This window comes from Plectrocnemia conspersa, unplaced genomic scaffold (assembly GCF_051122295.1).
Source record: "Plectrocnemia conspersa isolate PC_06_02 unplaced genomic scaffold, ASM5112229v1 ptg000012l, whole genome shotgun sequence".
Classification (NCBI taxonomy): Eukaryota; Metazoa; Arthropoda; class Insecta; order Trichoptera; family Polycentropodidae; genus Plectrocnemia; species Plectrocnemia conspersa.
The window spans coordinates 4,201,977-4,223,609 of record NW_028277176.1 but is presented as its reverse complement, the minus strand read 5'-3'; the positions used below and the strand labels follow the sequence as shown (position 1 = coordinate 4,223,609).

At 33.5% G+C, this 21,633-nt stretch overlaps 1 protein-coding gene across 3 annotated transcripts in view; it reads right to left on the bottom strand.

Annotated features, from left to right (window-relative positions):
• Positions 1–21,633, bottom strand: part of Sema1b (Semaphorin 1b) — a 231,758-nt gene that overhangs the window by 101,339 nt on the left and 108,786 nt on the right. Inside the window, exon 2 of one of the 3 annotated variants that reach the window (XM_088200860.1) lies at positions 17,832–17,901. The exons of the other annotated variants lie outside the window; for them this stretch is intronic. The gene's annotated coding sequence lies outside the window, so the exon portion shown is untranslated. The remainder of the gene's footprint in view (positions 1–17,831; positions 17,902–21,633) is intronic. 3 annotated transcript variants of the gene reach the window in all.

Here is a 21,633-nt window from a genome sequence, read left to right as displayed (position 1 = left end):
GATCGAACAGGTTTTTAATACCACGGTCACGATGGCATTAACTGAACGTGGTAGCGACACAAGTATAAGTGCATAATTGTCGTTATTGCATGAGTGTCGATTTTAATTAATAAATATAACTAAAGGGCATTGTGATTTTATGCTCAGTTACGCCATTTTAAAACGAAGTTGATTATTATTACAAACATACACACAGTATTTGCCATCCATCAATTAATTGAGCTAATAAATCATTCAATTTATTGGTTCAACTTTTTAGTTTCCCTATATTGTTATTTGTAGTTTAAAGTAACAATAAAGCACATGTCGTATGATTTTATTGGAGAATATGTAAGTCAAAACACTTAGGGGCGCAATAATAAAAACGCGATTATTTAGTACTCAACCTATTATTTCGATTGGATTTGTGATAAAACTACTTCTTTACAACGATCCCATTGCGATAAGGTGTTTTTTAACTGAAGTAAAATTCAATATGACCTTTAAAAATGCGGCAAAACTTTTCAATACGCGTCTAACGTTATTATTACCCTAAGCGTGTGAAAAAAATAAATCAATATTTAAAGGTCACGGTGAAGTATTTATATGGGTGAAATCACATAACGTCAAAAGTGATTTCCATAACACACCACTACTAATTGCCGCTTTTAAAAAGCGATTGACATTTTCGTTGAAGATTTTTTCGGTAATTGTACAAAACGAAACGAAAGGAAATAAACTCTCGATAGATATAACTTTCTGTCAGGTTCAGATGTGATAAGGTTTTTTCTTTTTGACTTGTACAATTTATCAATTTCCTCCTTCGCTGGAGATCTTTTGATGAACTTTTCTATTAATATGTCAAAACAGCAAGTTGCAGTGAAAATAATATTAATACTTATAGTTGAATTTCATCAATGAAATGCAGTTAATCGTATCGTTAGCAATAAGCGAAAGGGACCGAAGGCGAAAACGGGTTTATATCATAAACCGATATTCTAAAATCGCACGCAATTAGATTAGATTAGTTTAGAGCTTAGAAAAAAATATGGTCAACTAAAAAAATGTACATTATATTATTATATTTGAAGTCTAGAATATAATTAAATCTGAAACGCGAATCAATCTCGATATTTGCGGTCACAACATCACGTTCGATAATAGCTTTGGAACGTTCATGGTCAGAGAAATGTTGTAGACCCTGAGAGGTGTTTTTTTTTGTGCTTCGTCTTGCAGGTTGTTCCTGTTTCAATGAACGTCTCTTTTCGTTATAATTGAAGGTTTTAAAATAATTTAAAACAAAGTGAAATTCAACAATAAGAACATAAAAGACGGAAGTCACTACATAAATCCGATTTTTTTTATGGTAATAATATTTTTAAGGGGTTATTTCCATTCATTAGTAGGTAGTAACGAAATCGCTATTAATGATATTTTAATTTTCATTAACAATAAAAAAGGGAATATAAACCTTGATACTGATAATAACACATGAAAAGAAAATTGTTATTTCATCTACAACATATAGATACATAGTATTTAAGAAAATGATTAAAGCTATACAAAAAGTATTTAAATTAACTTACATGTGAATCTCAAAATTTTAAAATGTTTTTATGATTACTTGCTTGACATATCTTATGTCTGCACTACACTCTCTGGAAGTTGGTCAAGATTGGCCAAGGACGGAGAATATAGTGGGTTACTTCGGTCGAGTTCGGTTCTGCCTGGTCTAAAATCTCTCGGAAGTTGTCCGAGGTTACCAAAAACAGGAGGTAAAGTGGGGGTAAATCAGTCGACTTGGCCAGCTTCGAACGCTTCCGAACATTGTCGACAAAAGAACCGGAGTCAAAGGGACCGAAGTCGGAGCTGCTCTTATGAGCGCGAGCGGTGAGATACTTCCCCTTTCGCTCTCTCGCGTGTTAAGTGACGAGAGTGAGAGAGATAATGATATGGTGGTTCGCAAACTGAGATAGAACGAGTAACTCGCTTCAATTTCAGTATGCACGTAGGCGTCCTATGGTTAACACGCATGACGAGCGCTGCATCGTGGTCACGTGGTCAAGTTATAATACCACATGCTACAGTGAGACGCATGTTAACATGCTTTTATGAAACTCGATCTTCAACAGACTCTTACTGACATATTTGGATATTTTAGGGCATCAAATGGGATTAATTATATTTTTGATAGTATATTCTTCTAACAGATATCGTTATTATATTTTTTTCATATAAAATTAAATAATTAGAGGTACTTGATTTTCTTAAAAAAAATCTATATTTTCTGTATTTTCCTAGATCGGTTTATATAAATGTCACATCATAATGAATTCTTATTTAGAATCGAAGTATCATTTTTATGCCTTATGGCATTTTGCAAAAGCCGACAAAGATTTTGCGTAAATTGAATATTTACGACTGAAAAGTTTTCACTGATATTGTAATGGTGAGTGCCCACATAAATTAATTCATAATTATTAGTAGGGTAATTTTAATAATATGACAATTTAAAAATTGCGATTATTTGGCACATTTTTCGATCGCGCGCAAATATGCCAGCTGTACGTGACAGAAGCCGCCGTCCGAACGTCATTCACGGCCGCCCTCCGGACGGCATATGAAATTTGTGGCAGTGTGGTCGCTTACTCGAAGTCGTAGATTCGGTTCGGACAACTTCTAGAGTGTAGTGTAAGCATTAAGATGATTTTACTTTACGTTTTTATCAATTTTATTGCCCTATTTTTTTCGGTTGTTTGAGAGGATAAAAAAACGATAGCAATCAGTGGAGATATTATTTTTAATATCAAAACGCCTACAATAGAACATAGTTTTGAGAAAAGAATACATTTTAATAAGGGAATTCGTGAAATATTGCTTATGAAACTTTTAATTGGCCACAACTGTATAAGTAAATATTATTTTTATTTTAAATATCTAGAACACATACTAGGCAAAAGTCAGTATAAAAAACACAAAGAGCATCTGAAACTATTTTATTTCATTATTTCCTTGCATTATAATATGCTATACATTATTATTATTGTTCAACAATTTTTATTAAGGTTAACGTGAAAAGGGAAGCGGCTGCTTTCTCGATCTTTTCAAAACTATTGTGTCGAAAATCGGTCATATCAAGTGGAAGTTTTTTATGAAGTGCATTTATCATTTTTATTGCCTCATTTTTTTAAATTAAAATTACAAAAAAACATAGAAGATGTAATTTTGTAAATGGTACTGAAATATATAAATTTAATATATTAAGTATTAAATAAAATTGTGATACTCCAAATACGTCACATTACCTCCATAAAAAAAACAATTGTCGAAATTGAAATCGCCGACCAATTCTCTCTCTCTGAATCGTGACACGTAGACGTTTATCTATTTTGATTACACGGTTAATTTAACTCGAACTAAAAGACCTTGGTTTTGATCAAAAAAATAAATAAATATAGACCGCAGCATTCTCATGAACAGAGAAAAACAATGCCAGTATGTAAATATACATTTTTTATAAGTACAATAAGTTAAAAGCATTTTTGATACGTCGGAAACAGGCTCAGGATTGATGATGTCAAAAAACGACAGTCTCCCTTGTGAAATGTTTCTCTTATTATTTTTTAAGTACTTGGGTTATTATGTGGGTCACTTTTTGCGTAATGATATGTGCTCGTTTCGTATGTGACAGTTTCGGTAATCACGTCGTAACAAATGGGTTATTTATTTTTCAGAATGCATTTGATGAGCTCGAAAGACTTATATAACAAAACGAGTGCTGAATTTAACGGTTGATTCATCACAAATGCGAATTTATTAGATATGCTTTCGAATTGTTTGCGTTTTGCCTTTTCTTGCCATTCTGCTAGATTTTTGCTGTTTGTAATGCGATGCTTAATTAGGTTCGGTTTTTCATTGATAAATACATATGAAAAATCAACGGATATTAAACCAATCTACAATAAATCGTGTGTATAAAAGCAATAGGTATAACCAATTTACTACTCTATAATTGTCCTATGAGCTAGTGTGATAAATTCGAGCGAATAGTGGCTTTTTAAAAAAAGGCTCAATGTTTTTCACAAAAGTATTATTTCTACTTTTCCACAAATATTCAATAATCGAACTAAAATACTAAAAAAAAATATTTATTATGATTGTTAAATATTTTGTCAAAGCAAGTTGTGTAATCAAATTAAATAAATTAAAAAAAGTTGTTTGACTGATTTCCAACTTATGATAATTTATGTGGCATATATTATTACAACCTTTATGTAACATACATAATTGAGTACTGAAATGCTAAGTACATATTTGTAAAGGTTTCGACATATTACTTTCACGTAGAAAAAAATAATTGGAAGTAGTATAAATTACTGAAAAGCATATTTGTCAATCAATTATTATATTAAAAAATATTATGATGAGCAAAGACGATATATATTTAATAAAAGTGATACATATGAAAACAAGAATCCAGTCGATTTTTTTCATCATCGCCGCCATTTACCACCGAGTAATTACGACGCAGATCGATTGTTGAACCAAAAATGATGAGAGCGTTTATCGTACGCTTTTAACCTCAGAGCTCAGGTAATCCAAAATCCATTAAAGCTCTCGCATGTAAAAAAAAACATGAAAAAATAACACGTTCACGTGTGAACGGGTGTTATCAATTTTCTATGCTGCTAAACGATATTGCACAATATTTCCATTTGTGTTTAAAATCGAAATAAATACACATCTGTATATATGTATGTATAAAATAAAATTAGTATTGGGGGTAAAACGAGGTTGTTCCCTCGGGCGCTGATTAAGAGAGTCTGAGTTGGCTCAAACCGCAACGATTAAAGAGCATCTGCAGAGCGGTTGTTCGAGAGGATAAAAAAACGATAGCAATCAGTGGAGATATTATTTTTAATTTCAAAACGCCTTAACGAGTTAATTAAATATTTGAAACCATTGAGTTTTACGTGGACTATTATAAAAGATATTAAAGAATCTAAAAGTATGCCGTGCTATTTATTTAGCGTTGGTGTGTACACGTCTTATGTTTGTTCAAAAACGTGTTAGAAACGAGTCATGGTTCTTCGAAATAAATACTGTTAAAATTAAAGGATTATGATATGTATTTTTAAATTCCATGCTAGAATTTATTAGTATATAACATAATAGGCAAAACTCAGTAACAACACAAAGAGCATCTCAAATTATTTTATTTCATTATTTCCTTGCAATATAATGTACTATACACTATTATTGCAATATAATGTACTATACATTAATGTGAAGAGGGAAGCGGCTGCTTTCTCGGTCTTTTCAGTCTGTTAATAGTCAGGCGTAGCACCACTTCGTTCGAGTCGTATAAAAACTCTCGAGTCGTAAATCGGGCATATCAAATGGAACTTTTTTTATGAAGTGCTGAAGGAATCGAATTCCGAATATTAGATTTAAACGTTTGGTTTGCTTGTGAGGAGATTTATTGCTGGCCCATTTTAGCCGCGATGATTAATTAAAAAGATTAGGGGGTTTAAGCGGACATGATTTTTTGTCTATTTTTTTAATATATTATTTGGCATTGTTTGAAGCGAATCGCTATGAATGCGCTGTTATACACTTCGTGTGATTATGTGATTCAATTATTTAATTAGATTTGTTTATTTTCAATTGCTTTTTAAAAAATAATATTTGTATGACTGTTGGAGGTTTGGCATCCTCGCACTTGTCATTTCGTATTCCTTTGCTCAATTAATACTAATTTATGCTGTTATCAATTTAATAAATTAGCATTTGTTTTGTAAAGACCCCTAAGCGGATTATCCTAAATCTATTATTGACACGTACATTTGTTGGCGGGTCCTAAAAACTTAGAGCATTTTGTTTATTGCGTTTTTAACGCGACCAATGGATCAATTTTAGGCATTTTGGTGGCTCGATGGTCTTTTATATCTCTTGAGAAATGAGAATTTTCATTTTCACTTTTTTCAATTTTTTCGAGAATTCTCGAAAAAAATTGATAAATAAAAATATATATTGACACAAGACAGCATAACTGGCTCTTTACTGATAGCGATTGATGCAATGATGAAATAATGCACTTGTAGTGTTTAATCATATTGTTAAAAACAAATACCCCGACACAGCTAAAGATCCGCCCTAAGAAATCTGGATTAGTCTGTGGCGACCACACATATAGGCACATTTAAAAGGGCGATTGTCTCATTGTTAATGTCCGTGACCAAAAACGTTCATTCATTAACAATGAGACAAACAACATGGCACAAGAGGGATTTCTTTTGACCACACACAACACGGGTCGTTAAGAGAATCCCCCTAAAGGATATAAGCCCGGACTCCGACGAGGAGAAAACAGACGGCCCAAGGCAGACGGGCCGAGATACGAGACGGCTGAGGCACGAGACAAGAGACGTCACCAGACAGCAGAGCCAGCGACGCAGACAACCAGAGAGCCAATATCTACCAGCAGCCATCCGGAGGAACCAGCCATGCGCCCTCACTGACAGACCTAAAGATCACACATGACACTCGCCGCGCGCAGCCACAGAGCCCTGAGACATCATCAACTGCACACCTTCATCGCAAGAAACGTCACGCCGTAATCGTCCATAGTCAAAATTGTAATTATAACTTAATAAACAATCTAATAGGATTCACCGAAGAGTCTCATTGGTCGCGAGGTCAAACACCCCTAGGGCATCGACCCCTTAAAGTCAAAGAATCGAGGAATAGTAAGGACGTTGGTTTCCTCTTATTTTTTCAATGTTATATAAGCTAAAACGATTTTTTTGCGTTGCAATAATATTCGGAACTTTCGAACGTCTATATTAAATATCACCTAGAACTTCCACTTCGCTTTTAAATTAGAATATACAAAGATGACTCAATGAAGCTCGAAAAAAGCAGTGACTTTCACTTCAATCGTCTGATCTGGTCCAGTCAAGCAGTCACCCAGAACCCGATTTTGGAAATTATTTGGATACTACGAAAAAGAAGCATCACATACATATATCATAATTCACATCAAATAAAAATTAAAAGTATATTAAGATTCATTCGATCTTCAATAAACAGCCGACATACTACTATCTATAAAAATTATCTACTAATACAGTTTTTTATCAGTAGACGGTAAAGGTTTCGCGCAGCTGTTTACCTGTAAGCTATATTTTTTTTTGCAATGCTCTTGAATTAAAAAATTTATCAGCTTCAGCAATTTATTATACTCAATCAAATTGTATAAACAAGTGTCAAGCGATATCATCTCGTCGGTGCTTTGACAGTTTGCGTTCGACGACGCGTCCACAGCTCGCGATCGATCAGATCGAGATTTTAAATTTAGATTCTCGAATTGAAACTTTCTCGATTCCTGACGAAGTGACGCAGAGTTTCGCGTAATTGAATCGGAAGCGGTATTTGACGAGCAATTGAACCGTGAAATGTCCGTTAATTGACCCTCGTTAATGACGTCTCGCGTCATAACTAAATTTCAAACCGCGAGTAATCTGACCGGGTCGAGATATTTCAAGAATCTACTGACTCTCGAATATCGATTTGGAGTGAAAGCCTGTCGGAAGCGTTGCGGTACAAGTGACAGGTTCCTCCTTGTCACTAGGACGTGTCCACTGGAATATGTGCACATAGAAATTTGCCAGTATATGTATGTACTATATAAACATGAATACTAATGAGTGATTAGATAAACGTTCACGATTATAAACTCTGATGGAATAAGAGCTCTCTTCGCTCAGTTGCACTGCATTGACCATCGATCGATTATATACAATAAAAGAACAAGCACTGGAGAGGACTGAATCGGAGCCTAACCACTTTTTTATTATTGCGAATTGCTCTTCGAAATATATAGATTATCTCCGAAATATATAGAAATAAATTAAAAAAAAAGTTAATTCGGTTAAAATAATTTTAAACATCTGACTAAATTGCAATAAGTAAGGGGGCGTTCTCTTTGATTTAACTAGATTTTATATAAAAAAATCTAGATAAATGTCATTTTTAACCTAACCCTTTGAACGCGGAAATCGACTAAAGTCGCTCAATTAATTTTTTTATCTCTTTACACCAAAATCAGTAAAAAAAATGCTTTTCAAGAAAAGCACTTTTTTATGAATTAACATAAAATATCATTTTAAATAAATAAAAATTATAAAATCAGAACATTTTAACACAGTATCAAGGTAAAATTTGCATTTTTCAAAAAAAAAAAAAAAAACAATTAAATATTATTTTTGATTAACGCGTTCATAGGGTTAAGGCAAAACACTTATTAAATAGCGTTCCTGTACTCCTTATTCAGTATAACAATATGCAAGGTGTTACAGTTTTTACGTATCCAGATTTATGTATATATATATATATATATACGAGCTTCATTTCGAATTCGAAGATGACTAATGGCCAACCGGCGAAAATGTTAGATTTCTCGATACATGTATTATATTTTTTTTACATGCAAAATTTATTATGTCCATAATTCATCGGATCTCGTCCTAGCTGCGATAGGCTTTGACGCGTAATCAAAAAACGGGCTAGCTGCCTGCTCCAAACGAGCCTGAAATAATTGATTTTTGCCGTAATATATTGCCTGTGGCGACACCTTTCTTTGAGCACGGTTTCACCTGCAGTGCCAGATTAATATATTTTTTAAGTATCAGTGTGGTTTGTGGTTATTTATTGCACTACATATAATTTCGCTAGATTAAAAATCTTTAAACAAACAGTTGGATAAATAATATACATATATGAGCTGTTGATTTTGAAAGCGGGGCAAGTCCATTTTGTTTAAAAAAAAGAGTTAAAGCCAATTATATTTAAATTTCTGTTTTTAATCAATTCACAATCATATCGATAAATAACAGTGTAAAATTTTTACTAGTAATTTATTTTGGTCAATGATATTAATTGTTTGTTTATTTTGAAAGTGAGATAAGTCCACTCAGAATAAAATAATTTTAATAAAAATTGAAAAGCGTGCTATGTTAGTTAGTTTCCATTGTTAGGAGAAACAAAATAAAAAAAAAATTGACTAATAGTTTTACACAGAAGTGTGCTAAGAGTAGAATGCGATCGAGAAATTACAAGGAAACGCAAAGAAATCGCAGTTTTAAATATTATTTAGATACAAAAGAAGCAAAAATTTTAGTATGCAACAAGATTTCGGAATATATTTTCGTAGTAGAATGGAAGATTCCTCCAGGAAAACCAATGAGGAAGAAGTAAAACGCGTGAAGGAATACATTGAGAATTATCCTCAATCAGAAAGCCATTATACAAGGTCTCACAATCCAAATAGAAAGTATTTAAACTTTGAATTGATTTTAATAAAAATGTATACGTTGATAAATGTAAGGAAAATAACACAAGTTATGTTACGGAAAAAAAATATGGGAATATTTTTAACTAAGAATTTAATTTGCACTTTCATCATTCACCTAAAGACACTTGTTAAAAGTGCGATTCGTTCAATATGCAAATTAAAACATTACGCAATAATAAAAACTTGTTGTTTATTTTATTAAATAACGCGAATATAATTGCTGCATATAAAAATGTTATGAAAAAAGGCTGTAAACAATATAATATACCTATATTATTGCTTACTAATATTTTTAAACCAGTTCAAACGCAAACAAATAATTATCCAAAAGTAGCATAAAATGGACTTGCCCCATTTTCAAAATCAGCGGCTCATATATTTTATACACGAAATTAATTTTATTCTCTAGATATAATTATATATTTTTAAAACATAAAAAGTTGACTAGAGCACAGCTAAAATGTATAGATATATATAAATATATAGCACTGTAAGTTTTTATATTAAAAATGTCTGTCAATAATAAAAATATCATAAAATTTGCAATGAAAATGTTATATGATAAAAATTAGCAAAATTCTGTATTGAATGTATTATAGTTTAAACATGAATTATTAAAAAGTAGGATAGACAAATGATGGATTCTTTCAAGGCACGGTCCATTAGTTATTCAGAATTTACATAATTACATAACTCAGGTAAAGATTTTTGATACTATAATTATTTGGTCGCCGCATAGGTATCGGTCGGTACGCCATAACCCGAGGGCGCATTATATGCTATAATAGCGGTACGAAAACCATCCCTAATTTAAATTTAAATCCGAGAGTTGCGTGCCTCATGCCAAGTCCAAAGCTACCCCAACACTGTATGCCTGTTCAATTAGCATGCCCCTCCTAGTTTCGCCGGCGACGGGGCTTCGTAATACACAACAGCTCCTGAGTCACGATAGCTGTCATACACGAACTGTCACGGTGAAAAAAATTACGATGGTCACTAACCGTGGTCGTTCGTGAGCGATGACAGCCTGAAAAATAAAATGGGATTTGCTGTCGCTTTCACAATTATATAACTCTCCAAATGTAAATCTTTCGCGTTGCCAGGCATTTCTCAGTAACTCGGCTTAAAGAACAGACTAAGCACGTTTCTTCCGCGTAAGTAAACGCACATGAAGCTGTGGTTGAGGTTTTCCATATTTTATTTTAAATCAGGAATCCGAAATGATTCATCGTTGCATCGTTGTACAAAGTTCACTCAATCCATAGCAGTGAAATCAGCACATTAATTAGAACATGGTATAAATTTCAGTTATATTTTTATTTTTAGGGAAAATTGGCAGAATTTTAACTTAAACTGAATTATTACTAAGATGTTGAAAATTTGATAAGACGCATAGGAGCTTAGAATATAAAAACCCAGAACGATATAAATATTGTTATCATTAGAAAGGATCAGGTTTTGTCTTTTATAATGTCTTATATTATTATTTTTTATGACAACATATTTATGTGTTCAACCACATGCACAATTTGTTATAATTTATAGGTCATTCTAATGACAATTTTGAATGAACGTTAAAAGAAATCAAGTTTCGAAAGTCGGCCGACACACAATATATTCACAACCATGAAAGAGAGATCTACTGACCAAACAAAGGCGTTAATAATGGGGAATATACACACAGAAAAGGTCGCGAAATAAATTTATTGATATTCTACCCTTTGCTTAACGATCGCCGAAGTGGCAATCTGGACCGTTACTATTTTAAGGCGTTAACATATTTTGTGTGTGTTCAAGAAACGATACAATTGACTCGCAAACATTCTGCTATCTTGAACCAGCATTATAAAGATGTGACACTTGGTCACAGAAGGCGGAGACGCATAAGATGGAAGAAGAGAGACGCCACAGACAAGCAAAGAAACAGCTCAAGAACAAATCACGATAATCCCAGCCGCTCTACCAAAATCACACCCGGCAAAAATACAACTCGACACGCCAGCGAATACTGTCTGACTTCCAAAACTGCTATTTCAACTCAACCACCTCATTTCACCGACATCTACATTTTTCTCTATATGTGGTAATTTATGTTTTTAAAATATACCATTGACAGCTTTTTAGGTGTCTATTTGACTGCAAAATTACACCCATTTAAACCCGAAAATTGCCATGATACATATTTATAGTTCACTTTTATCTTTCTTAGAAATGTTTATATTAAAAAAAATACAAATATCAGATAGACCAGTATGCCGCAAAGATAAGCAATATATGGCTTACACTGTCTGTTCCAAATCCGCGAGGATCGTCACTTAAGTAATTATAAGCTTGGATTTTAAATAATAGGTGTGCATGTGCAATTAGGTCATGCATTTTTTTGAGCATACCAGCTGGAATGAAATCGATAAATTAAAAAAAGAAATTGATAAAATAGATTTCAGAGGCCGCGTGCGCTGATGGACACTGTTCGAGTCACCTCTTGATTCACAATTTTCATCACCGAAGAGAGTAATACATACACATCAGACTAAAGTTCAAAGATTACGACCCTCTACCTCTTGTGTTTCTAATTTTACAATTGGCTATCAGGAGAGAGGGGCGGCCATGGATAACGTTTGAATTATTTAACGCCCGTAAACAGATTACGCTGTTTGCGTTCAATTAGGAAACAGGCGCCTACATCTGCTCTTCTTGACACACTTTGATGACAAACGGTCCATCATGCGTTTTAAAACGCCCTACGACTCGGATGCTAATTGAACTACATGCGTGGGGCGTCGCCCACTTTGATTTCGCTTCGCGTATATTTCAATTAATGCGGTGAAATGGACTAATTGACACCGAAGCGGTTGTGCAACGATTCGGCTCCTCTTTGATTCTAACTCCATATTCAATCGACTCACAGATTCTCAGTAAATGATATTTGAAATTATATTAAATTTGATATTTGAGATTATATTAAAAAATATTACAATAAATGCTACTGTGGAAGTTAAGACCACCTGCACATTTTTTTATAATGTATGTTTCAAAAGTGGAGTCATACACTATATATTCACACGAGTATGTAGGAGAGATCTTGGCACATAAGAATTGCACGGGCTTCCTGAAACGTTTCACCCATAAGTACAGCCGAAAAATTACGCTTTGTTTGGAAAGGACGCGCGATGGATAATAAATTTTACCCTGCGTACAATCTATTTAGTGACAGATCACTGGTGTTGCCATATGAACAGTTTATTATAAGGCGTGAACACATTTCGGGGATATGATCAAGAAACAATGCAAACATCCTCATCTGTGATGCGCCAAAGTTGACTAAAAACAATGCGACAATTAATCACAGGTGTGTGAGACGCCATATATATGTATATGTATAACATTAACCGCCTGATAGCGACATCTACATTTCTCTGTATATGCGGTAATTTATATATGTTCATAAAATAAACTATTACCAGATTTTCTCAAAGTCACATTCAAATCCCTAAACCATCATATGTGAATTACTGATGAAGATCGTAAAAAGCGTTACTAATATATATCAAGATAACGTCGAAATGCCGTTTGATTTGTCCGCATTTAATTGATAAGTTTCGACACATGATTCACGAAAGCCAACTGACTCAAAAATCGAACACTGCGGGCGTCGGAAATAAAAATTCTTATAAATCAGCAACGAATCGCTCGACGCTTACTATTATATAGTGTACAGATAAGATCTAGACACGTAATATATTATTTAGGCGACTGGTTTATACCCAACAAGTACCATTTTCGATTTCGATTTGTTGGCCATTAAACATTTACATGCATGTACCGCAACAAATTACATATAAAAATAACGAATAGTACAGAGCAAAAAATATTATAAATAAACACTTCCGCAATAGTTTCGCCGCCATTTATGGTAAGTCCACGACGTGTGTCACAGAACGGACAAAGGATTGATCGACTGGTATGAAATAATTGTTATAGGCACAATGGAACCACAACATGTTTGTAGTTAGCCATTATTTCGCCATCGGCAACAGATCTGTGCAGATCGAGACCAAATGCGGAACGTGTCTGTCTCTGTTGTTGGTATTGGCGAGCCTTAACCAGCTGACACTTGGTATAGATAGGCTATTAGTATCGATGTGACAAGTCACTAATATGCATGATTTTTTTACAAAGTTTAATTCATATTGAATTTTAACAATCAACAGATTTAGTAGAACAATAAAATCCACAGGTAAAAAATTTGAGATAAAACTTTGATTTCAGAACTAACATATGTGTTTGTTTTTTATTTGATTCTGGTTCGTCGGGTTTTAAATAGGTTTAAGCACATTTTGATATGAGTTCTATTGCAACTGATGTTTATATATTCATCCTGAATCACACAATTGATGACTAACTGTAACTATGATACTTATGCGAATAATGGTACGGGAAATAAAAATACATAATAAATAAACAATAAAAGTAGGAAACATTACAATTGCACACAATTGCTTTATATAAAAACGGAAGACGAACACAAAACAAGAGTGATTTCGCACGGTTCGTACACAATGGACGGTAGTTGTTAAGTATACTGACGACAAATTATATAAAAAAATATACGAAGCAACTTTCAGTATCATTTTAAAACTTTACAATCCAAAGTAAGGTTTCTCAATAATTCATAGTTTTCAACTAATTGAATATTGCATAAAAAAATGGATGAATTATTCGAATATTCGTAATTTTCTCTCGGTTTTTACCGATTTAAATTTATTTAACCATAGTGAAAAAATCAATGTTGCCTGTAAAATATTATTTAATTAAAAAATAATTAAATAAAAAAAATTCACTTTGAAATAAGAAAATAAGATCACAAAAATTTACGACGCATGCATTGTTTCGTTCAACGAATGAATTCTGCGAATTTCGGTCATAGTAGATATGGCCGATTAACATTGTATGTACAAGACGAAGGCGTAAAATCATTTTTTTGTTAAGAAGAAGCGTCTCATGTCTCACATTTCGAAACAAAATAAAGGCGCATAAAGGACCATTGATTTTGGAGACATGTGTTGCTCAAGTATACAAATTATTTTATTTTAAGATTATTTTAAAACTTCATTCGAGATAGTATAAACAAATATTCGAGTATTCAAGATAGTGGAAAATTGGGCTAATAATTGGAATTGAGAACATTAGTTCAAAGGCATGAGGTATTTATTTTTGTATTTCTCTTATATTTCATATAAAAACTTGCTTTTTTTAAGTTGAGTCAACACGAAAATGAACTACATCTTCTTCCACACAACAGAGAGAAACTAAAAAAAGCACTGTACACTTTTTTAAATGTTTTTATATATTAAAATTAAATACTTTTCTGAATAATGCATCTTAATACGATTATGAAATAAGGCGTTCCAAGTTAACACCGAACGAAGCTGCGTTATATTTTAAAACAACTTTTCTCCAAGCTCCCCATCCGCCCCTTATTTTTGATTGCCGGATTAGTGCGTTCTTATCGATTTTGCGCCAAATTGCGCTCACTGCGAAAACTTTTCAAATTATATATCGCGAATAGTACAAAGTGGGGGAGAAAGGGAAAACCAGAAAGAGAGAGAGAGAGAGAAAGAGCGTAAACAGGCGGAGGTCAATAGTCGAAATTTGATTAAGGAGCGCATAAATTACGCTAAACTCCAATTCGCCCCTGTTCTTTTTATTCGGTCAAAGTTTTTTTGATTTACCGAGGCGACAACGCGCGCGTCAATTAGCGCTCGTAAAAATGATTTTGCGGAGCTCTTCCGAGTAATAAAAATCGAGTTCGGCTCCTCGAGGGATCGATCTGTTCATAATTTATAGATTTGCTAATCGCGGATTTATGAGTGTAGAGGTGCGTGAAAATCGAGTGGGCATAAAGTCTATACATTTGGTCGATCGATGACCTATTGTTTATAATTTATGTCGCAGACAATAAATAACTGTTAGTTACACTAAACACTAAGAAAAAATATATTACGAAAATCTGACATTGCGTATTCAAAAGTATGATTATTTACAAATCCATCGAATTTTTTTTTATAATTTATAATAAAAAGATTTAACTCTGAAAATGATTATATTTTATTAATATGTATTTTAATATTGAGCTTATTAGGCAACAACATGTATTTTAAAAGCTGTCTACTGATTGTGATTTCATAACATAATCAACAAGTGTAACCATTAAATGGTTGTTTTTTTAATATTTAATTGTGCTTAAAAAATAAATGCATTAAGTTCGACGGCTACTACAGTTTTGTGCGATAATTTTTGATATACAATAATTTGTAGGATGAAATATTACTTTTCGACAATATCAGGTATATAAAATTAACTTATTAACAAATTCGACAAATGATCATCAAATACATATATTAAGGCATTAAGGCACATTGAAGGTACGTGAAAAACATAGGAAGATTTACATATTTGTTTGGCTTAGTAAAACTTGATCAGCTTAGAAGTTTTTTTTTTATTTTAAACTCCAAAGATTTTGGTAATAAAAGTTGATATTTTACTTTAAAAAAGTCTTTGGTAGTTGAAAAGCATTTCATCTACAATCGTTTGAATTTGATTAAGAGGAAAGTGCTTCACCCAGTTTTTGATCAATTAGAACGCCATATAGAAATACTAACTGCTGACTTATGATTATCTACGCAGTCCAGCATTGCTTTAATAATAGTTTTAATGTAAAATAACTTTTTCATAGTATATAATGTCTGCAAAAAGTTGTCCGAACCGAAGTTACAACTGAAGTCGGTCGAGACCTACGACTTCGAGTAAGCGACCACACTGCCGCAAATTTCATATGCCGTCCGAACGGCGGTCGTGAATGAGGTCCGGACGGCAGCTTTTTTCACGTACTGGCATATTTGCACGCGATCGAAAAATGTGCCAAATGATTGTTTTTGTGGTGAAAATATTTATAAAAAATATTTTATATATAAGAAATTATATTATTATATAGTATTCCGCAATTAATATATTAACAATAAAAAAATTAAACCCGATTATCAGTTCAACGACTTCGTAATATTCAATACTGCATATCTACAAAATATTTATTAAATAAATATGGACAACTCTTATATGTATGCAGTGGTATACCTGCTAATTACCAAAGAAATGCGCCTAACGTGTATGAAATACGCCAAAAGACACAAAAGTTGGTATGTTTTGGATTGAGGAAGAGTGAAGCTATCTGGGAGTAAAATTAATTTATACGGATCAGATGGAATGTACTATGTTCTTTGTCAAGGTAGCATAAGATATAGTGAAAAATGTATCCAGGCAACTGTGCGAAATACAGAGAGCCAAATGATATGGAGGTGCTTCTTATATTCCGGAATGTAAGGTCATCGACATAATAGTGAAAGCGGTAGATTAATAAATTGCCCTAGATTTTTTCATCCCTTAAGAAATTCATATTACATGCAATTTTAGTGCATCAATAAGACCAAATAATATATAATACATCATATCTAACCATACAATTCATAATAAAAAAGTTACCATTTTTTTAGCACTAGTTTCTCAAGTAAATTTATTACAAATTATTCTAAGAAGAACTCTACGATTGCATAATTTTAAACTATTGACCGATTATGTGTTACATATTTTGTACACGGCTTACACACATCATCTGTAACAACATTTTTAAAAGATCTCCAGTGTACCTGTCATATATATTATAACATTTAAGCGTCCAACAACCGGTCTAAGAATGCCGTAGTGCTGTTATTAAATCCTAAAATCTCACCATAAATTAATTTCCAGCTCCACTTTTGATTGATACGCGCCTATAAAAGGGAATTAAAATAATAAAAAAATGAAGCAATTAGGCGTTTTTGATTTATAACATAAGCCCGAGGGTATCTGGTCGCACCGGCATTATTTACTTTCGTATTAATATTGATAACGTAAAATATCCTTGACCTTCGACCGGAAGGGCTCACGTGGAAAATGTAAGAGGTTCGTATCATTATGTATGTATCGTTATGTAACGCGTATTGATCTCTCGGTTCGGAGACTGTGACAAATAAAGTTTGTCACGTGAAAATTTTTAGCGCCCTCGACAAAACACAGTCGAAAACATTTTTTAATTAAAAATTCAATTAGGAAAAATGTTAGCAGGGCGTTCGGTATCCCAGTGGAAATGTGTATATTACGACGGCGAACCCTTTCGGAGTAGCAACGCGAATTTGGAACGATAATAGACTGAAATAATCGCGATAATGTTTATTAAAGAAAAACAGAATGGTTTAATTTTTGAATATATAGGCAGATCTGAATTCTTTGAATCGGATTTTATGAGCAAAGTTATCGTAAAAGGATAAAACTTCAGATGAAACGATAATATAGTTCAATGATAGATTATAAACGAGCTAAATATTAGCCCATTACAAATGTATATTAATTCTAAGATATTGAGCAGACACATTGTGTGAATAATTTGCAAAATCTCACTTACCACTTTTTCTCTTACGCGTTGAATTATGACTGGTGAATCGGGTTTTTAGATCTTATTTAAAACGAAGTACCTGAAAAAAAAACAATATAATTAATAAACGATTAAACATTTTACATAAAAATAACGTAGTTACTGTCTCGTTTGAACAAATAGGAAATTATATTTGACTCACGTACTTTTAGACTACGCAACTAGGATAAGATTAAAATTCAGTCACGGCCCATACATAGATACATACATATGTCTAATTTAAAGATATAACACTGTTTGATAATCCAGTGAGCGTAGTCTCGTTACGAATTCAGCATGGTGGACAACAAAAGACCCACGAAGAGTGCACACTATGCGGCCGCGATTTTATCTTGATTAGATGCACACCGAAAAAAAGTACTAACTCCACTCACTGAATACTGATCTTTAGGTTCAATGGAAAAGTTTCCCCGTAGGAGGCGGATAACTTCTGTGCGACTTCGGGGCTTAATTGCTCAGGTGTCGATAGGAAATGGGTCCATGGATTCCTATGCGAAAGCGCCGTTAACTCCTAATGGTGGGATATTTCCGAATTACTTTGCAGAAAGGATGTGCTAATTATCCAAAATGGACCAAATGACAACAACAACAAACATTGTCCTTACGCCCTTGCTGAGTTGTTTTTATTATTAAACTCAATCGAGAACTATTATTCTACTATAATATTTCAATATTAAAAAATTGTGGTAAAAAATATAGCTTCACTAATTTAAATTCACTCCTTCATTACCAGAAAAAGGTATAAATTTATATGTATCGCTGTTCCGATAAGGGTTAAAATTTTAATGAACCTACTGGAAAGGCGGAGTTCTCGAATGCGCTTTGTCAGAACGGACCGCAATCGGAATTATCCCCTTATCGAAATAATTTACTATAGTCGCGGAACGGCGGTGAACGTTTTCTCGTTTATATCTAGTTGACCTTTGCGCGAAATTATGATCTATTGTTGACCAAAGAGCCAATCTGGCCGCAGTCCTATATTCAATCAGGTTTAACGGCTCCTTGCCATGGAATGCCTAGGGTTGTAGATAGTTACTTACGTACTACAACGAGTGTCCGTTACGCTTTCTTTATTACAAGAGGTGAATTACGATACGAATCTATCTTCGGCTTCCTCACCGTAATATTGTGTAATAATAATTCACAGAATCCAACAATGGCAACTGCCTGTTTGATCACGAATCTGCTGTAAATTTTGAACAGATTGAACGGCGATTTCCTCGTCGACGACAATCAGAGTGTGAAGTCTGAAAAAGCTGTTCGTAAAAATCATCGTGAAGCAATGGATTTAGAATAGCCGATATTTTACAATGCTTTATCTACATCTCATGTCAGTTCAAAACCGCATTCCACAAATGCACGGACTATGAAATTCCAGAAATGTGGTCAATTGATAAAGCGCACTATGACTATAGGTGACCAATTTGTTTTTATTGTCAATGAATAATAAAGATTTTAATATAATACATAAATATTTTTCCATAGGGTATTTTAAGTATAGTCGAGAGTTTCAACACCTAATTCAAGTCAAAGTTTGTTAATATTTCATATTTAACAAAAGATATTTCAAGACAAACGTAAAAGAGATTCATAGAAATTTCCTTCCTCTGTCAGGCGCCAGAGATATCAATGGTTTTGAGCCACGTCCCGGGATAGCGGATCAGAGTGGACGCGCACTTTAACCCTTTGAGCGGTATCGCCGTACATGTACGGTGGTTGATCTTTCACATATAAATTAACACACTACTCCAGCTAAACATTTAGATTGTGTCCCACGGGCCACAATCTAAATGTTTACCTATTTTTTTTTAATAAAAATAATAATATAAATGTGGCGACCACACACAAGCCTTCGTTACGACCAGAAAAAAATAACAAATAATAGGCAAGGATTCTGCGGTACATTGAAAGAATATATCTTTGTTGCAAAACGGTCACAAAAATAATAAATCACTGGATTTACAAGATTTCCGTTGCAGTATACGATATTGAGCAATGCCCATCAAGCAAATGTCGCTTTCTAAAGGCGTATACATATTTCTTTGTTTAAGAAACGAGTTCATCTATTGGCTGGATGATCGCTGCATGATTGTGATTGGTCAGTAAGCTTTGCAGCCCTGGATATTTAAGCCTGGACTCCGATGAGGAGAAGGTGGTCGCAAGTAGCCACTCAAAGACTCAGCCAGATACTCGAACAGACCAGCAAACACCCGCGGACATGGGCGCTCACATCCCGAGAGAGACTCCTCTATAAGAACACCACCGTAGCAGAGAGGAATCATCCTCCGCTGTACTGTCGCTGCCAACAAGTCCTTTGAGGACCTTTCGCGGACATCATCCCTGCGTTAGATTCTCCACCACCGCTCGGAGAAAACATCTGTCTATCGCAATTGTAATATAATTAATAAAACTCTAACTAGATTACACCAAGCGTCTCACTGGCAACGAAGTCACACCCCCTAGGGTTCACAAACTTTAAATAAATATTTTTTATCCGGAATAATCAGTATCCGGAATATTGCTGTCCGAAAAAATTCGATCACCTCAGTTAGCATGTTTTTGATAAGGGATTTTTAGTTTTTCACCTCCAAACAAGTCGAAATTTTTTATTACTATTCTACAACGGGGCTCTTAAAGATGAAAATTCTAAAACAAATAACCATAATCGATCAATTGAACTTCGCGCGTCGCTCATGTCTTCGTATTTGCCGGCGACTCGCTGTGTAATGTATGGAATATGACGGTTTTTGTAAATACGAAAACAGCAGTTTTTGCTATCATTTGTATAAGATTTTTCCGAAAAATTTAATTTATAAATATCTAATCATTGAGCATGTTTTTTAATCAAATAAGTATACTATTTATTTCCATTAAAGTAATACGTATCCCTAAATGATAAAAAAATAATTTCTGGCGTTAATGAAATATGTTCCTATATGAAGCTATATTTAAATGTAAATAAATTTAACTAAATTTTGGTATGTATATTAACTATTATAATTATAATAATATTTCATTTAAATGTCCAATAGTTTCGCAAAATGGTCATAAATCGTAAAAATTTTAACATTGCATGCGTATGATATGCATCGACTTTTTAAATACACATGAATCATAATAATTTTAATCCGACTCGAATCTAAGTCGTTTATATATTATTTTTAATTATAAATAATTCACGCCTTTGCAATTTAACTTGTCGCATTTATACGTCAAATAAAGCCAAACAGCAACACCACTATTGTGTTTTATTAATGGATTTCCAAAAATTAAAACTCTGATTTGGATTATGCAAATGTACTCTGTAGTTTAACGAGACTCAGCAGCGTTATCTTCGACCGAAATATTTATTCTACTCCCACTAGAATTTAAAAGAAAACTTTATATAATTCAATTATAAACTTTTCGGCCGCTCGGCGAATGCGAAATCTCGGTTTCGAAAAAAAAACACTCCAAATTCCAAGGGCGAACACACAATTTAACAATTTTTATCCAGATAATACATACAGCAATCGAGCTATACGTTCGTTCCGCGTCAGGTGGGTGTTATGATTTTTTAAACCTAGTTTTGTCTACTACTAATTCCTGCACTTATCCATCAGCGAATCGGAGCGAGACCCCAAAATACACGGTGTGAACGTTTCATTATGTGTGCGTACTATGGGTATTATAGCCGCCGGTAGCCGGAGGCTTTATCGCTCAGACACGAAACGTTTAATTTGCGTGTTGTAACAATTTTGGGGCTTTAAAACATAAACATTGCTGCGAAATT